Below are 24,455 nucleotides of genomic sequence, written 5' to 3' on the forward strand. Positions count from 1 at the left end.
ATAATGTGATTCTCTACACATGTGGCTGCTCTGCTAGACTAGTGAAATTTAGGAGAACTGACTTCATCCAATAAAACCAAGTTGATTGAAAGTCAGTTTGGCTCAGAAAAGTGAAGTTAGTTCTCATTAAAGCTCGAGCAGCAGTTTGTACGCCACTTGCGTTTCTTTATTATCTAATACAATTAATAACATTCAGACATTTTAAGTGAGATCTAGGTATCCTAACGTACGTGTTTTAGAGAAACTGTAGGTCTGCATGGAAAACTAACTCACTGTAAACGATTTGAAAGCATGCAGTGGGACAAGCGTGCGGGTGCACTGCCACTGACAGTTCATTGAAGGGGGCGTGGCGCGGGCCGCTCAATGGTCTCGTGCGGGATAGCGTGGCGCGCGGCGCTTGCGCTCATCGAAGCAGCGTGTTCTGCGCGAGATTGCAGTTCTGCTTGTGCCAGCCTGCCCTGGACGAGAGGAAAGACATGTGCCAGCATCTAACAGACCTGCCTCTCCGGACCTAAATGCTACAAGGCAATCGGTTGACCGAGTCATCGTGGAATTAAAGATGATGAGGGAACGGCCACGCTTTCAGGTAAACGTCTTTTCTGACATTGTTTTACTGAGCTTTATTGTGTACACAGATCTGTCCTGCAGGGTACAGTAACAGAACATTACATCCGAAGAACCAAAGTCTGCCCCATGCGGTCTGTAAATATGCTTTATTTGCCAGATCTTTTATAACGACGCCAAATGTAAACGTTCAGTGCGTCAATTATTTATATTCTAATGTCTTTGCAGTGAAGTCACATGAGCCGTAGGGCTCATTAGGTAGGGCACACCAATCTAGGTGCCAAGGCACAGGGTGGGTATATGTTGCATTGTCAGTGGTGTAAAGGGGGTCACTAAACATGTTCAGTGGCTTCGGTAAGACTACAGTCATGTGTTTCCCAGCTGCCCTCTTGTTGATAGCCATTTTAACATGCAAGCTCTTTGTTAGCGGGAGTAAACGTTAATATAGTGGAACTGAAGTAAAATGACATCATCGCTCTTTTCTTACCGTTTATGATTTCAAGTGCAGTTTATAGCGTCATCAGGAAATCCAGACTCTCAGCACTGAGAACTTGAAGCATTAAATATATAATGAAGGGCAAATGCAGATTAAAGCTAATGTAATATAGCCTACTGAATTTATAGCGCCTGGTTAACGCGTTAATCTTTGTATTATGCCGTTTTGTCGCTAAAACGCCGGACTGAACTATTGGAGTATAGGCACACAGAATTCCCGGCATTGTCCAGAGCGCGATGAAATCATCAATAATGTTGCATAATCGCAGAATGCGGGATTGGGTTAAACGGGGGTCATTGCGTGCGTGTCGATCCTAGAAAGATGCGAAATGCCACCTCATAATGACGATTAGTCTATCAATCTTAGCAGTCCATCGTGTCGTTTGTTCATTGCCTTTGTTAACATACATACGCGCAGTAGGGCAGCTTAGTCTACATTAGCCTAAAGAAAACAGAGTGATTCTGCTTTTCTTTATTGCACGAGAATTCGAGGCGAGCGTCCTAATCGCAACGCGACAAAAGCTTCGATGCTAAAGGAGCTTTCACACCGCGCTAGTTTGAATCGTTGTTCTCTGTACCCAGGCGTCGCGTTTTGTGACATTATCGTGTCGTTTTTTATGCGAGGTGTAATATTAACAATTCAGATTTTGTCTCTGTCTAGTTGTTCTAAATGAAACGTTCTCTGTGAAAGCTCCCTAATAATAGGCTATACGCTTTGGTGATTATAAGCATTGTAGTTTTGTCGCGTCGCTCGCGCTGTCGATGGGATGACGCTAGTCTCTTGCTCATGTGATTTATGTTAATGTGGCCTAATTATAGTCCACCTTTTTGTCATTTCCAGCCATACTCTGCCTGAATAAGCCAAAGGCACATTATAAAATGAAAACAATTTGAGCAAATGAGATTATTGAAAAATGAAATCAAGGAGTTTAGATTTTACCTATAAAACTGATATTAGCCTACCCATCATCACCCAGGAACCTAGACTAGGCTGTCTACAGTACAAGAGCATTATTGTGTGGTTCTTGTGTTTGAGAGATGTTTAAATATTCAGAGACATAGTTGTGATGTAAATCTGATTAAAAAAAAAAAATGCATGTTGTGGTTTAATAAAATGTCATGTGAGTAATAACTCTGGAGTCATAGAAAAATTATGTCTTAAGCACTGATTGGCTGATGATACCACAAGAACACACAGTCTCAAACCATTCTAGTAACTAATTGACAGGGAATTGGATAAAATTTACAATTTCACTTACACTATTATTATAATAGAATGTAATATGAGTTTGTTATTGTTACACAGACAAATGTTTCTTTAATTTAAAATGTGACCAAAGTATGCAACAAATTAAATGTAAGTAGTGCGATGCACCACGTTATCATGGATTGTTGTTACATTTTTTGTAGCCTTTATTTAATATTCTCATCACAGATGGATTAGTCTCTTGTGAAAATGGAGTGTGCTTAAATGTATTGAATGTGCATTCGTAGTGTATATTTTATAAAAACATGTACTTGCAGATAATATAATATTAATTAAATAAAATGCCTCTTATTATGTGTACTTCAAAAGAGTACACTTTCATTAATGTTTCTTAACACAGTAAAGTAAACTTTTAAAAAGTGCACTTTTTAAAAGTCCAATTAATGTCAAATGATTTTTTTTTTTTTTAGTAGCCTACTTTTTAAGTCTTTGTTTTAATAATCTTGTGTCATGCTTTACATAAGTACAATTGTTTAAATGTTTTGACTAACATACTGAAGCACATGTAAGCTACTTTATTATACTTTTTACTGTAATGTTTTATTCAATATTACATTTAAAGTTAAATATTTTAGTTCACCGGGCCGGCAGTACACTTTAACCATATTTCAAATACAATAGAAGTAATTATACAATTTCATATAAATATGTACTCAAATTCTACTTAAGTTGTCACGGTCATGTTTAGTTTCATTGTCTTGTTTAGTTTCTAGTCATCATTTGCTTTGTCACTGTTTTGCCTGTAAGTGTACTTCTTTTCCATATGGACTTGAAAAAAAATAGTTCACTAAAATGTTTTAATTCTGTCATAATTTACTCATCCAACATAAAATAATTTTAGAAGAATGTTTCAGCTATTTTTGCCTATACAATTAGAGTTAGTGGGATTCAAAACCACATTATCCTCACTGACCAAAAAAAAAAAAAAAAATTGAGGTCTAACAGTCATACAGGCATGAATGTGAGTAATAGATTTTTTTGAGAACATTTTTTTTTTAACTGTCCCTTTAAAGTAAATGTGTGTGTATGAGATTTTGTGTGTATGAGATAGTCATTGGCTATTGTCACTACAGATAAAGGCTTAATTAATGTATGAATAATGAATAGCATATAATTATTATTATTAATGTCAATAATATTAATCATTCATGGACAATCCAATAAATTCCAGTTATTAATCAAACCCAGTACACCCTATGAGCCACTAGCCAGGAATGTGTTGTGATGGAATCAGTTCTTTTATGCAGGGCCCACAAAGGCACCTTTCCTTGTGTTTCAGATGGCCTGGCATACTGACATACTGATAAGGCAGTCTTAATGACTTTCCATGAAGAAGTGGGATTTTTCAGGTTGCATCGGACAGGCCATAGGAATCTCCCCAGTGGTTTCCAGGAAAGCCTGTGACAATATTTATATTTCACTTATTTTTCTAAGAGAGCATGCAAGCGCAATGTTGCTTAAGAAAGACCGGGATCTTGCCTCACACAGCTTACTTTCTGTCTACGGCACTGAGCTTCTCCTTTTTGTCCAGTTGGCCTGCAGTTCTCAGCTCAAATCCACATGCAATATGCCAGCCGAGTCATGGCCGCAGTGTATAAATGACTGGTAAACTTTACATGTTCAACAGAGTCCAGCATTAAAGTAACAGAGGAAAGGAAAGGAAACTGGTTTCGTAATGACAGCCTTATATTGTGTGTAAAGTGAATGGTATCTGGTTATGTAACCAAATATAAAGATACTTCTTACATCGCTCAATGGCTACCTCAAATAATCCCAAGTATTCCCTTAAACTCAAACCTGATGCTTAACTGTCCTTCCCGTAACTCCCGTAACTCAGCTCTCCTCTTTGCTAAATGTGTTCTGCCAGCATAAGGTTTAGCTCACAGTGCCTTTTCTCTCTGAGGTTATTTAAGACAATCCCTCTGTAATCATACTTAAAGCCTCAGCCGTTATAGTCCAGAGGAATAAAGCCTCGATTGTGAAACTGATAGGCCCAGAGCCCAAATGGCACTCTGAAGGTGTGTCATCAGAGCCAATACGGAGTTTGATTTCTTGATACCTGATACAGGCACAGTTCAGAAGGAATTAAACCCATACTATCCAGACAAGAGCCAAACAAGGGCCAAATCTGCTTTAGTGCTTGAGCTGTTTGATAAGTGTATGAGAGGGATGACAACATGACTCATATTTGGTGGTGTGCACCATGCTGAAGCTCTGGCTTTGATATCGACTCTGCCAAAGTTTAAAACTTGAGGAGATTACAGTAAGTCCAAGTTGGCCAAATATGTTGAATTTAGGGTTACCATGATACCAAAATGTCAGCAGTCAATGCTGATGCCAGTGAAATTTCACTCTTCTTTGTACAAATTTTAATACCACAGCAAAACAAAAACACCATTGAACACACACTATTGAACTGCAGTGTAAATATTTACAAATTAAATTAAAACAGCTGAATCTAGCCTTACAATACTTACAGAACTACGTTATGTATTCATAACTGTAATAAGCCTTGAATGCCTTAATTATTTTGTAAAATGACTACGTAATAAAAAACAGCAAATTTCCTGTAAAGCATTCTTTTATTAAGCAAAATAATTAGATACAGATAATTAAATAACTAGAAAGCATGAGAAGGACATGAGGAAGATTAAACATGAAAGATTTTTTTGTTTTTTTTGTTTGGTGTGTCAGTACTACTGATACTAACAATGATTTTAGCATCATCTTGGTACTGAAGTACTGGCTCTTGCATCCCTAGATGCATTCATTTCTCTGTACTGTAAAATTCCCCACAGCTTCCACTCAAATCAAAGCAGTGCTAAGCCACTGAACTATGTAAACATTACAGGCTGTCTATGATTTCAAAGGTTTTAGTGTACAGCCATCAGCAAATTCCAGTAAAGTCTATATTGATATCAATGTCTCATTTACATGTAGACACTTTGAGTAGCTGTCAGTCAGGTGGACTCTTTGGAGAACTGGGACTTGGACTGGAGTCCAGCCCACCTGAGCAGTGCACAAGAATAATATCCAGCTGCGCTGTCAACCTTTAACCCCTTAACTGTAATCAGAGATTTGAGAGTTTCAATATGCATGGGCTAGAATTTGGTATATAGGAAAGGAAACTGTAGTTATAGGTACTTAAAAAGAGTAATCATTCTTAAAACACTGTACCCAACAATTAAAGGTAGGGTAGGCAATTATTGCGGAGAGGTTAGCAATAGCAAGTTAGCTTTGAAAGTATGAGATCCCACCCTCCCTTCAGAGCGCTCTTCAAAGCCACGGCTTCTCCAAACCACATGAACTCACACAGCCAGAGCAGAGACTGCAAAGCATCACTAGAAATGAGTCTCAATAATGATGAAATGATGACTCAAACCACTTAACATTAGAATAATAATGAATGTAAACAACTTGCAGAGCTCTTACTTGTACCACCTGACTGCTGCAGATTCATTTCGGCGTTGATAGTGTTGACATAGAAACTCATAGATTCGAATCTGAGGACGTGAATAGTTCCAGGTTGCCAACTCGTAATTACGGTAACAACATAGCGTAAACAAAGTATAAACTCTTTGTTTTGGTTCAGGAGGAGATGTAAAAGGTGGCTTCTGTTTGTTTGTGGCGCTCAGTGACTGTCTGTCTACAACTCTGTACAGCCTTACGGAACGCGCCGATAATGTGTGATGTCTGCGTGAGCACGGAGGTATGGAGATACGTACAGGCAGGTAGGACATTGTATCATTGCATATGGACTGAAAGCAATGATTGGATGAACATGTTTTGGTCCTGGGACTTCCACAGAAGATATACAGTATGTATATGTTTTAATATTAAGACCACTTCTATTATTGATTGCTTTCAGGATGTGATGAGAGTTTCAACCAGTAAAACAAAAAGTGTTTATAAAACAAATGTCCTACCCTACCTTTAAGCCTTTACAATTGACAGATATTTTTAAAAGACTTTTTTTTTTTTTTATACAATACGGTGTTATAATATGTAAACACCTACCATTGGTCCAAGGTAAATACGTAATAGGTAGGTGTGTTTTGCGATTCTGCTTTCTTTGAGATGGAAATACATTTCTGATACTAGAAATTTCAAGGTGTATTAGTACTGATTTATTTCTGTATCTCATTGTTTGCCATTCAAAGTATCTCTTTATTTTCTTGCCTTTGCCTTAAGAGGCATTTAATGCAGATTATTAATCTAGTCCAGATTTTGAGCTAGATCTGCTGTTGCATTGTTGTGGTAGGACAAGTTTTGTGTATAAGATTAAAGCAAGATGAATTATAAAGGTCATTCAAAATGCCCTCGACTTAATCCAAACTCAAGTGGGATGCCTGGTGCTCCTTGACTTCCTGTTGTGATTTGGGATGAGTGGTTTAATGTGCATATTGTGTCCTTGGCCCGCCTGCTTTGCCCCTGTCCACGGTGCTGAAGCACATCTTGTTTGGAACCCAGAACAATGCTGGGGCTTGACTAGCCCTGTCATGAAAACTACTTTTCATTGTGCAATATATATTGTCCCAGAAATAATTGAGATATGCAATATTATTGTCATTTTAAGACTGTTTTATGCCACTGAATATATAATCATAATATAACAGAATAATAATGCAAGTAGGCCTACACCATTTCAAATGACAATGAACTTTATTCTTAAGAATATTTAGATACTGGATATGAAGTGTCAAAACACAATAATAATATTGAAATAATAATAAACCTTTGCTAACAAAAAGTGCAAAATAACAAGTTGAAAAAACAAACACACTTGCAAATGCACAAAATGCACTTACATGTAGAATTTTCATCTACATTATTTTCCTGACCTTTTCTCATTAAAGGGTGTACACTATTGCTAAAACATCTTGAGGGTCGTGGTTTACAACGCTGCATCTATCTGTCTATGAATGCTATAGATTTCAGGGCAGGAGAGATTTGGAAGTGTGCCATAGCCTGTCTCTTAATTCAGTGTGGGTGAAATGAGAGAACATATGTCTGGTCCCTCTCCGCATGACATCACCTTGCTATCAGATCTGATCTGTTTGTCTGCACTGCTCTCATGGGGTGCAGCCATTGTCCCTTTCATAATAAATCTCACTTATGCTGGGTACACACCAAAAGATTTTTTACGTCTTATAAGATTTTCAAAATGTGATAGACCACAAACATGAGGACAAAAAATCCTAGATTTAACCATTTTGCTCCTATAGTGCGTGGTGTGTCATGATGTGACAAAGACAGCACACCACACACAAACAGATTTTCAACCATAGTCTTGACCGTGAACACAGGAAATCTCGCAAAATCTCGCAAGACTTCAGAATAAGCATGCCGGACGATATGCAGGAAGAAATTGCGATGATAGTGTTTGGAATGATTTTGTTGTTGGAACAACAATACTTGTTGGAATGACCAACAAGCTGATCCTCCATCTCTGCTGTCCACATCAATTTCACTTTGTAATGCGCCATGACTGCGTTTGTTATGCTTCCGTCTTCCATCATCTCGCTTTCTGATTGAATATTGTTTCGTTTCACGTGATAATCTCCTCGGGGTTCCCCCCACACATCAGGATTTCTGATTCGCAATCGGGGGGGCTCCGACGTTCTTCCGAGCAGGTTCGGACACTCTTAACACACCTCACACCAAGGGAAAATCTGATAAGATAATCTGTAGAACCATCAACCCAGGTGAAAAAGACGTACTGTTAAATGTATTAAAAATGCATTAAAGTATATTTGTATTGTACTAAAAACATACTCAAGTACATTTTTTATATATTTAATAGTACGTCTTTTTCACCTGGGAAGATAATCGGGACATAGCTAGGATTGTCAGAAGGGGGGAAATCGGCCCAAAATCAGCCCGATTATCTTTTGGTTTGTACCCAGCATTACTATTTTCTTGTCTCTCAATAATCCAGGATAGTCAAAATTGGAATTGTTTTTTTAGACAACAGATGTTTAGCTGCTTTGTTTCATTTTAAATTGTTGCTGGTAACACCAGTTGTGGCATTAACGACCTAGGCTCACTGGAAAATGTTACTCTACCTACATTTTTGCAAAATCGTACATATGCATACGATTCACGATAGTTTCCAGCTGAAATGAACACTACTGGCATTAAAACCCCAACAACTTTTTACAGAAGATTATCGGTTATTCCTTGCATGATACTATGTTATGACCTCAAAATACTTTTAAAATAGTGCATGCTTTGTAAACTAATACATTTTCACATTTGCATCAAATAACCAGCTCCTTATGTATGGCTTTTCTGGTGTAGAAAACTTTCCCGGTAGCTCACCTGGTACAGCATTGAGCTCTACAAAAGCTTAGAAGCAAGCTAAAATGGCACGGTTAGGTCAGCACATGCATTTTTATTTCATGTTATGTTGTTTTGTTCACACAACCGGTTAGGTTTAGGATGTGTTTAGTGTAAGAGGTATGTTATTTTCAAAGGAGCATTAACCATTTATCGCCACTTCCCGAACATTTAATTTCTGAACTGTCGCAATATGTATGCAACAACAAACATAATAAAACGTTGCAAGATTCACTTCCATTTGTTTTGGATAAAACTTGGATAAAAATGCTTTTAGCGCCATTCACAGGACATTTCACTTTGAAAGTGTCGCAAAATGCTCAAGAAGCTACGTAATATGATTTTGCAGAAGGCTTGTTTTTCCAATGTTCCTGGGTTGGAAATTACACAGTGAACATCAAGATTCAAGCTTGGGTCTGTATGACACAACATTAGCTATTTAACATCATGTCACCAGATCTGTCACCAGAAAGGATAGAATGCTGAAGCATAGCTGTTTTTTTCTCGTCATAGGAGCTACTTTGCCCATTTAAATTCTCCTTGCAGTAGATCTTCGTTTGCATGCAATTGCTATTCCTGGCACTGTTTTGACTCTTTTACACATTTTAAGTAAGTAAGTTTAAGTCGCATTTCAAAACACATGAATGCGTACAGCAAGGAGCAAACAAAAGCTTCACGAGAGACAACGTTAAATTACCTCATGTCTCAAAGCACATAACATTAAAATAATAATGAACACAACTTAAAGAGCACTGACATGTACCACCTGACTGCTGCATATTCATTTCGGCATTGATAGTATTGCCATATAAACGCATAAATTCGAGTCACAAAGCGCTCCATGTATAACGTCACAGAATTCAATCTCTTCTAAATCTACAGTAGTTATGTGAACGCAGCATAAGCTTGTTTTGGTTCAGGAGGAACTGTAAAAGTTGGCTGCTGTTTCGTTTGCAGTGCTCGCGCTGAGGTCAAACATTTTATGGTCCTACGCCTTCCACAGACTACATATATACATATAAATACATTTAGATCACTTACCTTAGTGATTGCTATCAAGATGTGAAGAGACTTTCAACCAGCATAACAAACAAAACAAAAATCTAGAACAAATCAGCTACCCTGCCTTTAAGTACCTCATCAGAGTATTTAAAATGCACTTTTTCCTTTTGGAATTTTCAGTGTGAACACACTACTCAGTAGTATAGTGCATAAGTACTATTCTAGTACTAAGTACTGTATGTGCCTATTGACTTTGCTTTGCAAGACTGATACTAGACATTTTTTGCACTGATCTTCAAGGCCATAACATTTTGACATTCCTGAGAAATGTTATTTAATTATTTATGTATTTATTTACTTACTTACTTACTTACTTACTTATAAGGCAACCAAAAACTGTGTAACATTGCCAGAATTAACTCTGTTATCTTATTATTAGTATATAGTTGTTATATATACATATATATATTATTTCCAAATGTTCTGTGATGGGGTTGAAATGAGAATGACCCAGTATATACTGTTTTTATGGTTTTGTATGTTCTGTGTATGCTGTTGGTGGAGGATGGATTTTCTTTAGATTTTTGTCAAAACAAGTGCAAACATGTTCTTTTTTATATTTATAATCCATTACAAAACCGCCATTCTGATCCTCAGCCACACTTCTTTTTAATCATATAAGTGATTGCCTCTTTTCCATCTAAAACATATCTCTCTTAGTCAGTGAACTACCATTTAACAGTGTTGTACAACTTTTTCCAAAAACATTTTAATGATTTTCATCCTACAAGTCACTACACTAACTTTATACACTGTAAAGATGCTGATCATCTTTTGGTAAAATAATGAGGGCTTTTCCAGTAAGCAACACAAGAAACAGTAATAGCGAGTGGTAAGTCAGGAATGAGACTGTTAGGGTGCTCAGTGAGGCTCTTTACTGGAAGTAAGGTGACTCATATGTGATGAATTTTCTTTGAGTTCTCCTACGCTTTCTGGTTGGATACAGTTGGTTTGATCCATCTTGGTTTAATCTGCCAAGGTCCAAACTTGTGATCTTGTGCTGTGACAGCATTTTAACAGCAGTGACAATAATATGCTGGGCTCACCTTTTCCAAGAGAGACTATATTATTATTGGACAAATATTGGCAGTGTTACATACTGTGTAAACAGGGCTGTTTTTACAGTTAATAACACATCTTCCAGAAAAGCCCCACCACAAAATATGTTGTGGCTACAAATATATGTTTGAAGTGCAGGGGTCTCTGCATGTACTTCTGTACCTTTTTTCAGATCACATTTTTATTTGAAGGAGTGGTCCAGTCTATGGTTTTCTTGTTACATTAGCTGGGAAGGCCATCATAGCTTTAGTTTTAGGGCTGTTTGTTTAAGTGCGTGTACATATTTTCATGTATTAGTGTATGTATGTGAGTTTATGGACAAGGGGTGTGACTGGTCCCCACCCCAGATGAGTTCTTTTTTTAGCCCTCACAGGTGTCCCTCTGGATGCTTACAGGGAAATGAAAGACCCTCATTTATTGTAAATAAATGGCACATACTCATACACATTTTCTTTGACACTCTTAAACAAACACACGTATACTTTAAAATCGTCAGCTGCTGTGACATACAGTACACTACCAGTTAAGATGTCTGACACATTAAACTGAATATATGTTTCTCAAGATCTTGGACAAGACAATGAAGGTCATTTTTGCCAAAAAAGTGTCAAGCATACATGAAAACTCAAGTTTGATAATTACAAACAACAGGAAAAATGCAATATAATAAAGGCTTCAAATGAAATAAACTGTGATTTATGTTTTTTTAGGTATTAAAGTAAGAAATTAAATAATCAAATGTAAAAATAACACTGAATTAAATATACACGGAATCTTATTAAAGCTACAAAAGTTATTCAGTCAAGAGCAGTTGTCTTTTGCTGATTAATTAACATTAATGACACAGACAAGTATATTATGCTGCTGTCACTTTATGTTAGATGTGAGGTGGTTGCAGTGCACGAAGGAGACAACAATAGAAATAACACTCTTTATTAAACTTAAACACTCAGAAGAACACTACAATTATCACAGGAACATTAACCACACAATATATAAATGAGAGCCAGCAAGGAGTGACTAAAGCACAGGAGTATACACTATACAAACAAAGGCAGCTAGATTAGGAACATATGGAAGAAAATGAATGCCAAATGTATTTGAAACAAGGAAGCTTGATGAATTACACTAACTGAAAAAATATGCATTGCATTAACCATGCTTACATTTTAATGCATTGTATTTTTTAGGAATTGCATTTTTATGGGCTGAAATTCAACATGGTTATATATTTAAGCTGTGAAAATTTAAATTCAAAACATTTCAAACACATTTTCATTATTAAAAATTCAATTAACCATATTCATCTTTCACATTTCACTTCCAAAATATTCGGTCTGTTTAAAAATACAACCTATAATATTTTCGGTCAATTTTACAGTCAATTTTCGGTCCATTTTATTTCGCTTTACAAATTTGCTTCCACAAATTCACTGGTTCAAATTCGCCAGAAAATTCAACACTGCATATCCAGGAACTGCAGTAATAGCAGTAGAGTGCCTTATCCTCTCCATGACACAAGATGGCTCCGCCCTGGCCTCCTGAACTGTCGGATCCTCCCTGGCCTCCTGAACTGTTGGATCCTCCCTGGTCCCTCCTGAACTGTCGGATCCTCCCTGGCCTCCTGAACGGTCAGATACTCCCTGGCCTCCTGAACTGTCGGATCCGACTTGGCCTCCTGAACTGTCGGATCCGACTTGGCCTCCTGAACTGTCGGATCTGCCTTGGCCTCCTGAACTGTCGGATCCGACTTGGCCTCCTGAACTGTCGGATCCGCCTTGGCCTCCTGAACTGTCGGATCCGACTTGGCCTCCTGAACTGTCGGATCTGCCTTGGCCTCCTGAACTGTCGGATCCGCCCTGGCCTCCTGAACTGTCGGATCCTCCCTGGCCTCCTGAACTGTCTGATCCGCCTTGGCCTCCTGAACTGTTGGATCCTCCCTGGTCCCTCCTGAACTGTCGGATTATCCCTAGCCTCCTGAACTGTCAGATACTCTCTGGCCTCCTGAACTGTCGGATCCACCCTGGCCTCCTGAACTGTCGGATCCGCCCTGGCCTCCTGAACTGTCGGATCCTCCCTGGCCTCCTGAACTGTCTGATCCGCCTTGGCCTCCTGAACTGTTGGATCCTCCCTGGTCCCTCCTGAACTGTCGGATTATCCCTGGCCTCCTGAACTGTTGGATCCTCCCTGGTCCCTCCTGAACTGTCGGATTATCCCTGGCCTCCTGAACTGTCAGATACTCTCTGGCCTCCTGAACTGTCGGATCCACCCTGGCCTCCTGAACTGTTGGATCCGCCTTGGCCTCCTGAACTGTTGGATCCGACTTGGCCTCCTGAACTGTCTGAGCCGCCCTGGCCTCCTGAACTGTTGGATCCTCCCTGGTCCCTCCTGTTCTTTGTCAGTTCTTAACATTTAATTTTGTTGGTTGTTCTGTTCCCGATCTTGTTCTTGTTCCTGATCCTGAGAATTTGTTTGGTATAGATTTGAGTTTATTTGTAAATAAAGACTGCTGCACTTAGATCCTGTTTTGTCTCTACTGCAACCACCATTGTAACAATTACATCTCGGTTGTTAGGTTTTCTTAACTTATATTATAGCTTGTGCAACGCTGTGCTGTAATACTACTGTTATAAAGAAAATGCTTAAAGGGGTCATATAATGTCATTTTTGTACAAGCTAATATGATTCTTTAGGGTCTAAATTAAAAGTTTGTAATATACTTTAATTAAAAATTCTCTTTAGTATTGTAAGAAAACACTCATTTTACCTGGTCAAAAACAGCTCTGTTTTCAGCACGCCGTTTCAGTGCATGTGTCTTTAAATGATAATGAGCTTTGCTCACCCCGCCCCTCTGTTCTGTGCGTAACCATAACGTGTCGTTCATTATAAACGTGGGATTATGAATTATATTGATAACGTTGTACATAGAAAACATGCCATAATGTTTCCTGAGTGTAAAAATAGCCACATTCATCGTGAAGCGTGCAAGCTATTTGCAAAGATTAATATAAAGATTAATATAAAGGTCAATAAAACGTTACACTCACTTGTTCTTCTGGAGGTTCAGCAGGAACACAAATAGTTGGTACTGATCCTTTTTTCAGGAGCAGCTTCTTAGCAAATCCAGCTTTATACTGACCCTCGTTTGTAAAGCAGTCTGGTGAAATGATTCGCGCAAACATGACAGCATTGACGTTGATCGTGGGGAATATTCCCTTCGAAAACAAACTCAGCCACTGCGTCTTCAGCTGTACGGATTTAGAAACATCATCAATATGACTGCTGTGTTCGTTAATACACCCAAGAACAGAACACCACAATCGTTAGACGCCATTCTACTCAGCACTCCAGCTATCAACAATGAATTGACAGCTATGATTGACAGCTCGCTCACGAGGGCGGGTCTGTGTTTGAAACGCTGCTGTCAATCAGCCATCGTGGGAGGGGCGTCGATTTTGTGACATCACAATATCGAACAGCTTGATTTGAGACAGGAGGAAACATATAAGAAGATAAAAAAAAAAACACTGGATGGATTTTTATCATTTTAAGATGGTTGTGTACAGGCACTGCCAACACACATTTCAGTACAATCAACTTGTAAAAGTGCATGTACCATTATATGACCCCTTTAACATGGCTTATTAGACTAATGCAGTAATAAAAGATCAAACTCAGTATAAACGTTGATGTACAATACACAACACTATATACCAAATACCATATACCATACAACATGCAGATGAGCCCAGAAAGTTATTTGCCATAGAAAATCATTAAATCACTGTAAAAAAAACAACAACAAAAAAACAACAACAAAACCTTTAACTTGGCTTAATGCATGTAGGCTATAAAAAGACCAAACTCGCTATTTTGGTCATGCAAGCAGATGAGACCAGAGCAATGCAACATGCTACACTGCACGCTTAGCATTTTCTTTATAATGGTTTTCTATGGGAGGATACGCATTGCATTAATATTCTGGGCTTAATCTGCTTAACTGTACATAGTATGTTATACCGAATTTAGTCTTTTACCATCACAATAAACCACATTAAGAGTTTTCTTTATGTGACAATGCCTAGTTCGATATTCACAAATTTAGGGACATACACATTTTGTTTGTGGTTCAATATAATGGACTCACGCGTGCTTACTGTACGACTCCTGTACGTCACTGATCGTCTTTACTTTGATTACAATCTGCATCCATTAAAACTACTAGTGATACAGTGGTTTGCTTTATCCAGCAGAGAAACGTAGTTTGCGTATCATCTCGCCATCTTGTGTATTTCACTCAGCACGATCCGTGAGGACTCGTGCTCTTCAGTAACAATGACAAGCTTGTGTTTTAAAGCTAAACAGACACTGGAATGAATAATTAACTGAAAACTGGAAATGCGAGTCACTGTTCTCTCTGCCATCTCTGATGTAATAAGCCTAGTTTTCTTTACATTAGCACTGTTTTGGACTGATTGTTTGAAAGAATTCGCTCACTGAATCATTGGGCTGAAAATTTTCCCGGATTTTAGCGGCTTAAAATTATCTGATCGCAAACAGAGAAGCGGAATTGGGTTAAAGGGTTAGAATATAAATTTCTGCCTACCTGTCACGATTTGGTCTCGTCTTGGTCACGTTTCATGTCTTTGTCATGTTTCATGTCTGTCATGTGATCCCCTGTTCAAAGTCATGTGATCCTGCCATGTGTTCTTCTTCTTTGTTTCGTTTAATGGCGGGTGGCAACCAGCATTATGGTGCATTACCGCCACTATGTGTTCCCTTGTCTGATGTGTCATGTTGTCATTGGCTCATTGTTTAATTGTTCACAGGTGTCCCTTGTCAGGTCATTAGTCTTGTGTATTTAAGCCCTCATGTTTGCCATGTCTTTTGTCAAGTATTGTTTCCTGTAGTCCACTATTGTGTAAGTCTATGTTCGCGTTTATGTCTGCCGTTAGTTTTTGTGTGCCGTGCCGTGCCTTTGTTTTATGTTTAATCTTGTTTTGTTAAATAAACTGCACTTGGGTTCTCAATAAGCTTGCCTCCAGTGGATCCGTTACACTAGCAGGGATAAAGGTGTTTGTGGCATTGTAAATGCTCAGTGTGATAAAATCCTGACTTCTAAGATCATTTAACTGTGTGTCGTAAATTACGTTAATGATGCAATTTCACGCGCTTCAGTAATTTATTTGTGTTATTTGTATTAAATAATTTTAATGCGTTAAGAATTTTGAATTAATTGCATGCAATAACGCATTAACGTTGACAGCCCTAATTAAAATAGATGAGATTTATTATATTTTCAGTTTATAAACCCCCTTTTTTAGAATGGGGTCCCTCACAAAAGGATGATCATATTGGGGGTCTATGGCATCTAAAAATTGAAAATCCCTGGTTTAGACTATATGTGAGTGAGTGACATCTAAAAATTGGAAACCCCGGGTTTAGACTATATTTGAGCGAGTGATTGTCCCTCTCTGTTTTGCATGTGACATTGAGCCCAGAGTTTTCTCCTTTGGTGCAAAGAACAGGATTTTCAGACAGACCCACCTTGAGTACACTGGTAAGACAGAGACTCACCTAGTGTCTGATATTCTAGTCTAATGTGACATGACAGGCAAGGACAGGTTGAATGTTGAGTAATTCTGGGTACATGTATTCTGTCTATAGTTATCTGCTGTACTGTTATCCTTTCTTTGGAGAGAGCTGGTACAGGTCTTATAAATTATTATTATTTTTTATTAATGTGCAGTGACTACGCTTTCATGTACATTTCAGTTTTTCAAATATACTGTTGTTTCTGAAAAATGACTAATGAATTTGACCGTTGCACCACATCTCATTGGTGAGCACACATTTTTAAAAACACGTCTTGAATCCCTTCTTCTAAGGGATACAGTTGATACAGTTGCTTGGCATCTTGCATTTTTAAAGGCTCCTTATGCCTGTCACTTTTAAGTTAAAAAAGACATTGTCAGATTAGACAGAAACTAAAGCACTTCTCAAAGAAAAAGTGCTGTGTTTAAAGGTGATTTCCAATGATTTACACCACAGAGTTTACAGAGTTTTTTGCCGTTGTTGTGTGAATGGTATTTTTGTGAATGGGCCAATGCTTGTGTATACACAGTGCATATGGTGCATTTACCAGAATCTGGAAATTATAGGCAATTTACCTAGCCTGACAAGACAGACCTACATCAAGATGTTAGATCTGGCAACTCACCATTGTCAGGGCTCAATCCGAGGGGCGGGATAAACGGCTGTCTTTCAAATTCGCTCTGCATGCAATAGGATAGCGCTACAACCAACTAGAGCGTTTTCCCAACAGCGGAGCTAGTTGATAGATTAAACTTTTGCCGTATCTGGCCGGCAAAACTACGAACACATCTTCCTGTTTTAAGAATGACTTAAGTGCCGTTCTTTGTTCTTTTCTCAAAGAAAAGCTTAACTCCAAGTCCACCAGAATCATGGACAAAGCCGATTCGAAAGACCGCTGTTCGCCAGCAGCAGCTCTTCTTTGTTTTCAAGTAGCAGGGAATTCACACGGAACCGTCGACTCACAACTCTGTCGTCATTATGTAAAGCCCGCCCACCGACTCTATACACGATGTGATTGGCCTGACTAGAGTTTGGTTTTTCCAGCTCGAAAGTCAACGGACAGTTGCTAGACTACACTGGCTACAAAATAAATTTTGCTGCCGCTAGGGTGCGTCTAGATTTCTAGGCTACAATTTACCTATTTTAATGTCTGAAAGCAGCTATTGTAGCTGTAAAGTAATGGGAAAAAGAAAGGGGATCCAGGACAGATCCCTGAGGTACCCCATGTCCCCTTTCCACAAACAATGTGCTGCTGCTGGTGTGGTTTCCCCAAATGGCAAACAAAATATCTCAGTGACAGTGTCTCAGGATAGTACCTGCCCAACAAGGCTATGGATCTGCAGAGGCAGTTGTTCAGTGTAGGCTTAGTCCCAGATCAACCCTTAAGGAATTGAGATCCTGGGGTTGAATCTGCGTCCAGACTATAAAACCTGCCGACCATCCTGCTACAGCACAAACATTTTGTAAGGATGCACCCCTAATGAGTCCTAGTGGAGTGCGCCCTAACCCCTAGAGGCGAAGCCATTCCGTGCACCTCATAGGAGAGGGAGATCGTATCAGTGATCTAATGTGAGATACTTTCCCTCTATTGTGGCTCCTAAAGCAGACCTGAAGCTGAGAGGATTTACGCCACTGGCCTGAACTGTGGACATAGATCCTCAGAGCACAGACCGGACATAACAGGTGAGAACCACTGGCTGACCAGCCATAGAAGGAACTTTTGAAATATAGCCCGTTCTGGGAAAGTTAAAATGTATTCTTAAAATTAAGAGTAAAAAATGTGTCATGTTTGTTTATGGGAAGCTTGTTTAGTAACATATTTGTGTCATGTCATCATTCAGAGAGGTTTGTAGTTTCCCCAGTCCAGTACCAGCATAAGCACCAGCACAATTTGAGTGAAAATGGTAAATATTTACTCAGGATGCAAATTTAGTCCTAACGCTATCCCTATACCTACCCCTAAACCTACCCCTACCAATAACTTATCCCTAAAATCAGAGAGAAATGATAGATGAATAACACTGATGTAGAAACAACTAATCCTGCTTGTAAGCCTAAACTTGACATAAACTGTAAGCCTCCCTCAAACCAGATTGGTTGATTGGAATGTTGTTCCAGGATCAACAAAGATGATCCAGAAACATGTTGTACTTGGTGTTGTACCAATGAACCTGTTGTACTACATGTTGTACCAATCAGGTTTGAGGGAAGTTTACAGTTTATGTCAAGATTCCTTGGTGAAATCATGTTCACCTAGTTGGAAGGAAGAAAAAAAAAAAAGTAAGACTAAAAGTGAAAAAGGAGAAGACATTAAACCAATGTCAGAACTTTTTGTTGTTGTGATATTTACTTTTTCTGATGATATTAGGGGGCATTTTTACCTTCATGAGGTCATATTTTTTTATAACCATATGAAAATGGGATAGCTCGTGAAAGTGTGTTGTCCATTTACATCACTTAATTTTAAACTTTTCCTATTCATTAAAATTCTCAATATGAAAAATTGTAGCTGTTACCTATTCAAATCAACATCAAAATCAAAATGTATGCAAAGTATTCAGAGATACAAAAATAATTTACAAACAGCTAGACAAGCACCAAAACACCCCGAAGCAGCATTGAAGCTCATTCTAGTCTAAACTGGTCTTTTCAGCACTGATGTGTTTCAAGTTTGCCCTTTCTCACCCAGCAGCCTATTACCTTTAGTACTGCACAAAGTACTGCACACTGAGCTTCAGATTCCTTCAAACTGTATGAATGGAAAGAAACAGAAAACTTTGGTGATGTCAGAGCTCCTGATCCTATTTCAGCTGGAGCAGAGGACATTCTCCAGAGCCACTCTAACTGGACCCCCTTTTTTCCACCTGCAGCCATTCTTTTCCATTTTTCCATTATTTCCATTCTTTCCATCTTGTCCCTTACGAAAAAGAAGTTTATTCAAGTGTTCTATTAGTATACTTCTTTTAAACTAAAAATAAGAAAGTATACTTTCAGTCTACATTTTATATATTTCTCAGAAATATACTTTATGTACTTCTCAGAAATGTACTTAAAATTACACTTAAGTGTACTTGACTTATACTGAGAGAAAAGTCAAAGTATATTTGGCCTGTACTTGTACTCAATCTTTTGATCGAGACTTAAGTATAATTAAGTATTCAAAGTATACTTTGCTTGTAGTTGTTACCGCTTTTGATCGAGTAGCCTATTAAATATACTTTTTTTTACATAGTTTTTCATATACAGTCTTATGGAACTTACATTGTTTGAAAATATTGATTAGAATATTGATATAAAACAGATATGTTTCTAATTCTGCGTATCTAAATTTTTGTGTAGGCTAGTCCACTGAAAGTGTACATAGGAATTTACTTTAATTCTACTTTACTCTTTCCCCACCATTGACAGAATTTTCCTGCTATCCATGTTTTCACTGTTATACGGTAGGGGGCGCTATGACACATCTTCTAGTACAGAATCTCCGGATCAAAACACAGGAGAAGAAGCTGAAACACGTGATAGAAGATTGCTCACGCAAATGTAAAATAACGTGATCATCAAACATTAAACAGCATGTAAATCAAAACTGCTTAATGTTACCAAATGAAATGTCGAACCCATGAAGAGAAAACGACTGTTAAGTGTGTTGGACTTGATCTACTCCATCTGTGTTTTGATCATCGTTCTGAATCTGATCAAGGCGTAGTCTTTGACAAAAAAATTATTTTCTCAACTTTTTTGTTTAAAATGTTGCCTTATGAAACTTGCCGACATTCAAGTGTTGATAAAAAAGAATGCATGAAGCTAATAAAATGTTTTTAAAATTAAAGTACAGTTAAAGGTATTTTTCAAGTATAAAAAATAATCTACATTTGAACATAGTAGTATACTGCAAGTGCAAAAATAATATATAAATAGTAAACTATAAGTATAATTTTATGTTCACTTAAAGAAAACTTACAAGTATACTTGTAGTATAAACTACTAAACTAGTAGTTTACTGAGAGTACACTTCAGTGTGTACTTTCATAAACTAAAAAATTTACTAGTATTAAAATAGTAAACTACTAGTATACTTATAAGTTCACTTGTAGCACAGATGCATTACAAATGAGAAACCTAGTTGTGTACTTAAAGTTTACGACTGTTACACTTGTACACTTAAACGTATACTTTTATATACTAAAAGTGGTCCCAAGCAGTATTGAAATAGTACACTTACAAGTACACATTGATATTTGTATACTTACTACATAAAGTATACTTGAACATTACTTACGTGTACTTGTAAACTTACGTGTAAAATGAACTTGAAGTATACTTCTTTTTCGCAGGGGGTGCTGAAAGCTCAATGGAAAAGTGTGTTTGAAGTGTGTCCCCTCAATCTCTCCACACTAGAAAAAGAAAACACAAAGCAACATTTCAAAAATAACTAGAAATGTCCAGTTCTGTCCGGAATGAATGAGGGAATCCTTAAAATGCTTCTAATAATGTGTCAGCAGACACTAGATATGCATTATACAAAATTACCTTTCAGTTAGTGCTGTTGAAGATTGCATGGGAAATACAGCTTCTACTATAATTTTATCAAAAATATTTGAATTATAATGCGAGGAAGTGGAAGAAGTTATTCCCTGTGGTCTCCTGTCCCTGCTAGTCCCGCCCAGCTCCAAGCCTTTTTTATCTCCACTGGTCCCATCCAGCTCCAAGTCTCATAGTTCTCAGTTGATCCTACCCAGCCACCTTCTACCAAAGACTACTCTACTAGGTCACGCCTAGGGTTGGGTACCAAAACCCGGTACTAATATGGAATTGGTAACCGGACCGAATCAAAACACAGATTTCAGTACCTCATTTCGGTCCCACTTAAATGCCTCAGCTGTCGGATTAAATATTTGCCCTCTGGTTCTCCGAAATGGACATAAGAAGCATCATCACAGCATGTGATCGCTAGTCAACCCTTTAACGCGTAAGATCGATCACACCAGTGTCATTAAAACGTTCAGATCACGTGATCATCAACTTCTAAATTCAAATCTGCGTTTGCGCGTTGGCTGGCGCTGAGCCAGAGACAGATGCTCAGCGCTGTCATATATCACAACTATTCAGTGTTTTCAACCAGGTTTATTTTAGGTTTCAGACATTTAAATACACATAAGCCTTCTCTACTTCAGGCTTTGGAATGGCCTCCCTGTTTACATTAAGTCCTGCAATTCCATTGAAGGGTTTAAGTCTATGTTGAAGACATATTTATTTTCTGTTGCTTTTAACTGTTCTTAGCTATATGTGGTACTGAATGATTTGTGTCTATTGATGTTTGTTTTAATGCTACTGAAATGTGGAATCTGTAAAGCACTTTGGTCAACTCGTGTTGTTTTTAAATGTGCTGTAGAAATACATTTTTGATTGATTGATTGATAAGTACTAGGCTAGCAAAACAAGACATTGATAGTTTATAAAATACACACTGATGTCTATGGAAACGGCATTAACAATCCTTTCAATTATAAATTGATTTAGATACGCATTGTGTAGGTAACTATACAATTTACTCTATTCTTCTCACACTTCACTGCCCACTTACTTTCATGTAGCCTATTTCGGGAGTGTGGATGAATTGACGTGTTGTAGCCTAAATCTGACAATGATAATTCTCTGAACCGCAGTGCGTACTAACATGGTGGTGCCCATTGTACATCAAATAACATAAATCATGATCAATTTAAAGGTTTCTTAAATGACAAAACACTTTCACTTGTATTTAAGAATAAAAAATATCAGCCAAGGACTGACTGACATGTAACGCAACCAATCACAATTCGTTTTGTTCATATTTGCGGTTAGTCAAAGTCTTTTTGCTAATCCATTTCAATTTAGAATTGAAATTCCAATCCCCCCCCACCCCTCCCTGAAAATATATGACACATTTTGGCATTGATAATGATAAGTGGTATCTGTGCCTCCTCACTCATAGAAAATCTTTACTGTCAATCCACCGTACATGAAGAATAATCTCACCTCCCCTTTGCCTCACGGTTACCGTGCTAGACTACGGCAGCTCATTCATACATTCAGCCTCTCTCTCTCCCTGGCTCTCTCGCTATGACTCACTCGCTCTCAGCCTCGCAGCCTTCACTCAAAGCCTGACTGCTCACACATATTAGCAGGGCTGAAGAGGAGACCTGCAGCTTCCAGGTAAAAAACAAAACAATGATGATTACTAGTCTAATCTGCTTGATTACCAGATTTCACACACATCCACTTCTGCAGAGCTCACATTTACAGGATGTTGATGCTGCTTATCTTAAAGGGCTCTAAGCTATCTGTATAGTTCGTATTATGTGTTATGCTGAATTGTGAGAGTCATATGTCTGGTTGTACAGTATGTACCAACTGACGTTGAGTTTGGGAGGCTGTGTGCTGCCTGTAGTGTGCTGTGCGTGTGTGTGTGTTTCAAATGGCTGCCAGTACAGAAGGCTAGCAAAGAGAGAATGAATGGACTGACTGTACTGTGTATGTGTCCTCCTCTACGCTGCTGCCGTATGAATGAGACTCGGGGCGGATGGATGCCGGGGGTGGCCCAGGGCTCTTTCACTGGAGGGAGGGGAAATTTAAATCTCGGGAGATGGACGTGAACTACAGTCTAGATGAAGTCATTGGGATTGGGCTGATTGTTTGCTAATGATAAGCTTGGAAAAAACTTGGAAGAATGAATGCATAGGAAAGCCAAAAGATTGCTTATCTGGAATGCCTGACACAGGTGTTTAGTGCATCAACAGATTCAGATTGACTGCCGAGCATATATGCTTTGTGTAGTTTATCTATGTCTGCATGAGTTATGTTTATGTAATGTGAAGTTATAAAGAGAGATTTCAATATTAGCATGCAGTAACTGCAAACAGAACAAATGTTGCTCTGATATCTCAGAATTTCTCCAAATATTGTTAAAATATGCTTTTTATCTGTCTTGATCCTTTTAACTTAATAATGACAATGTTTGTGAGCATTTTTAAAGCTTCATTTATCACTTTATAGAGCCACAATAGTGCAATGACTTTGCTAATCCTGGGTTGATCATTTGTATTTAATTTAAAATGAAAGAAATCCTATTATTATTATTATTATTGCACTCATCTTTTGAAATTGAATTGGAAATTTGTTTTATTTTATTATTTAAAGGAAACAGTGAAAAGTTGTTTTTCCTTGTCCATCACCTCCTGTCTTGAGAGATGGGGATTTTTGGAGGGAAGGGGGGCACCTTGGCTTGTCAGGCGCTCACTCTGTAGTCAGGGAGGATGCTGGGAGATAAATTTAGCCCTCCAGCTTTGCTTCCATCTGCCATTGCATGGTTTAGGGCCGTTGCTATAGGAACCACCATGGGTGCCCATTAGTGAGCGAAAGGGAATTTTGGCGAGGTTTCTTAAACGTATTTAAACAACATATTTTAGATTTGGTTAAGTACAGTGTAAAGCTTCTGTTTTGTGTGGCTGGGGTTTTAACAGAGTGGACGAAGCTTTATTCCCAGTTTCTAACCATCTGAGCCTGGCAGGGTTATGCTGTGGTTTGGTAAGACTCATCACTGACCTTGTTATAAAATATCTTAAAATGCTCACAGGTGCCCAGTGACCATACACAGTGCAGCTGGATGATTCTCTTTGTCACATACAGTATTGAATGTTTTCATGTTCTCATGGTTTCAGTACAAACATTGCCCATAGTTCTTCCCTTTTGCTGGCACAATCCCTTTTAGTATGCATTTCGTCTGCGGTCTAGTAGAACATCATGCTTTTGACTTGATTACCTGCAGAGATTTTATGAGTTCTCCCCAAAAGACTTCATTGTGTGTTTCAAGTTCAATTCTAATTGGGGCTAAACGATTTTGTAAAATAATCTAATCTATATCTAAATAATCTAAAATATATATATATTTTTTTTACCAATATTGCGATTGTGATTTAATATGCGATTATTTTTTAAGCTCTTTATCTTCTGTATTATTCAAAAAAGACAAGTAATAAATCATTGTACAGTAGGGATGGGAATCTTTAGGCACCTCATGATCCGATTCCTAAAC

The 24,455-nt window shown here is 38.1% G+C and overlaps 1 protein-coding gene across 1 annotated transcript in view; it reads left to right on the forward strand.

Annotated features, from left to right (window-relative positions):
- The first annotated feature begins 347 nt into the window (after positions 1–347).
- Positions 348–24,455, forward strand: part of hivep3a (HIVEP zinc finger 3a) — a 58,459-nt gene continuing 34,351 nt past the window's right edge. The window contains exon 1 of the mRNA XM_084130763.1: positions 348–586. The gene's annotated coding sequence lies outside the window, so the exon portion shown is untranslated. The remainder of the gene's footprint in view (positions 587–24,455) is intronic.

This window comes from Abramis brama (assembly GCF_963993115.1).
Source record: "Abramis brama genome assembly, chromosome: 12".
In the NCBI taxonomy this organism is placed as follows: Eukaryota; Metazoa; Chordata; class Actinopteri; order Cypriniformes; family Leuciscidae; genus Abramis; species Abramis brama.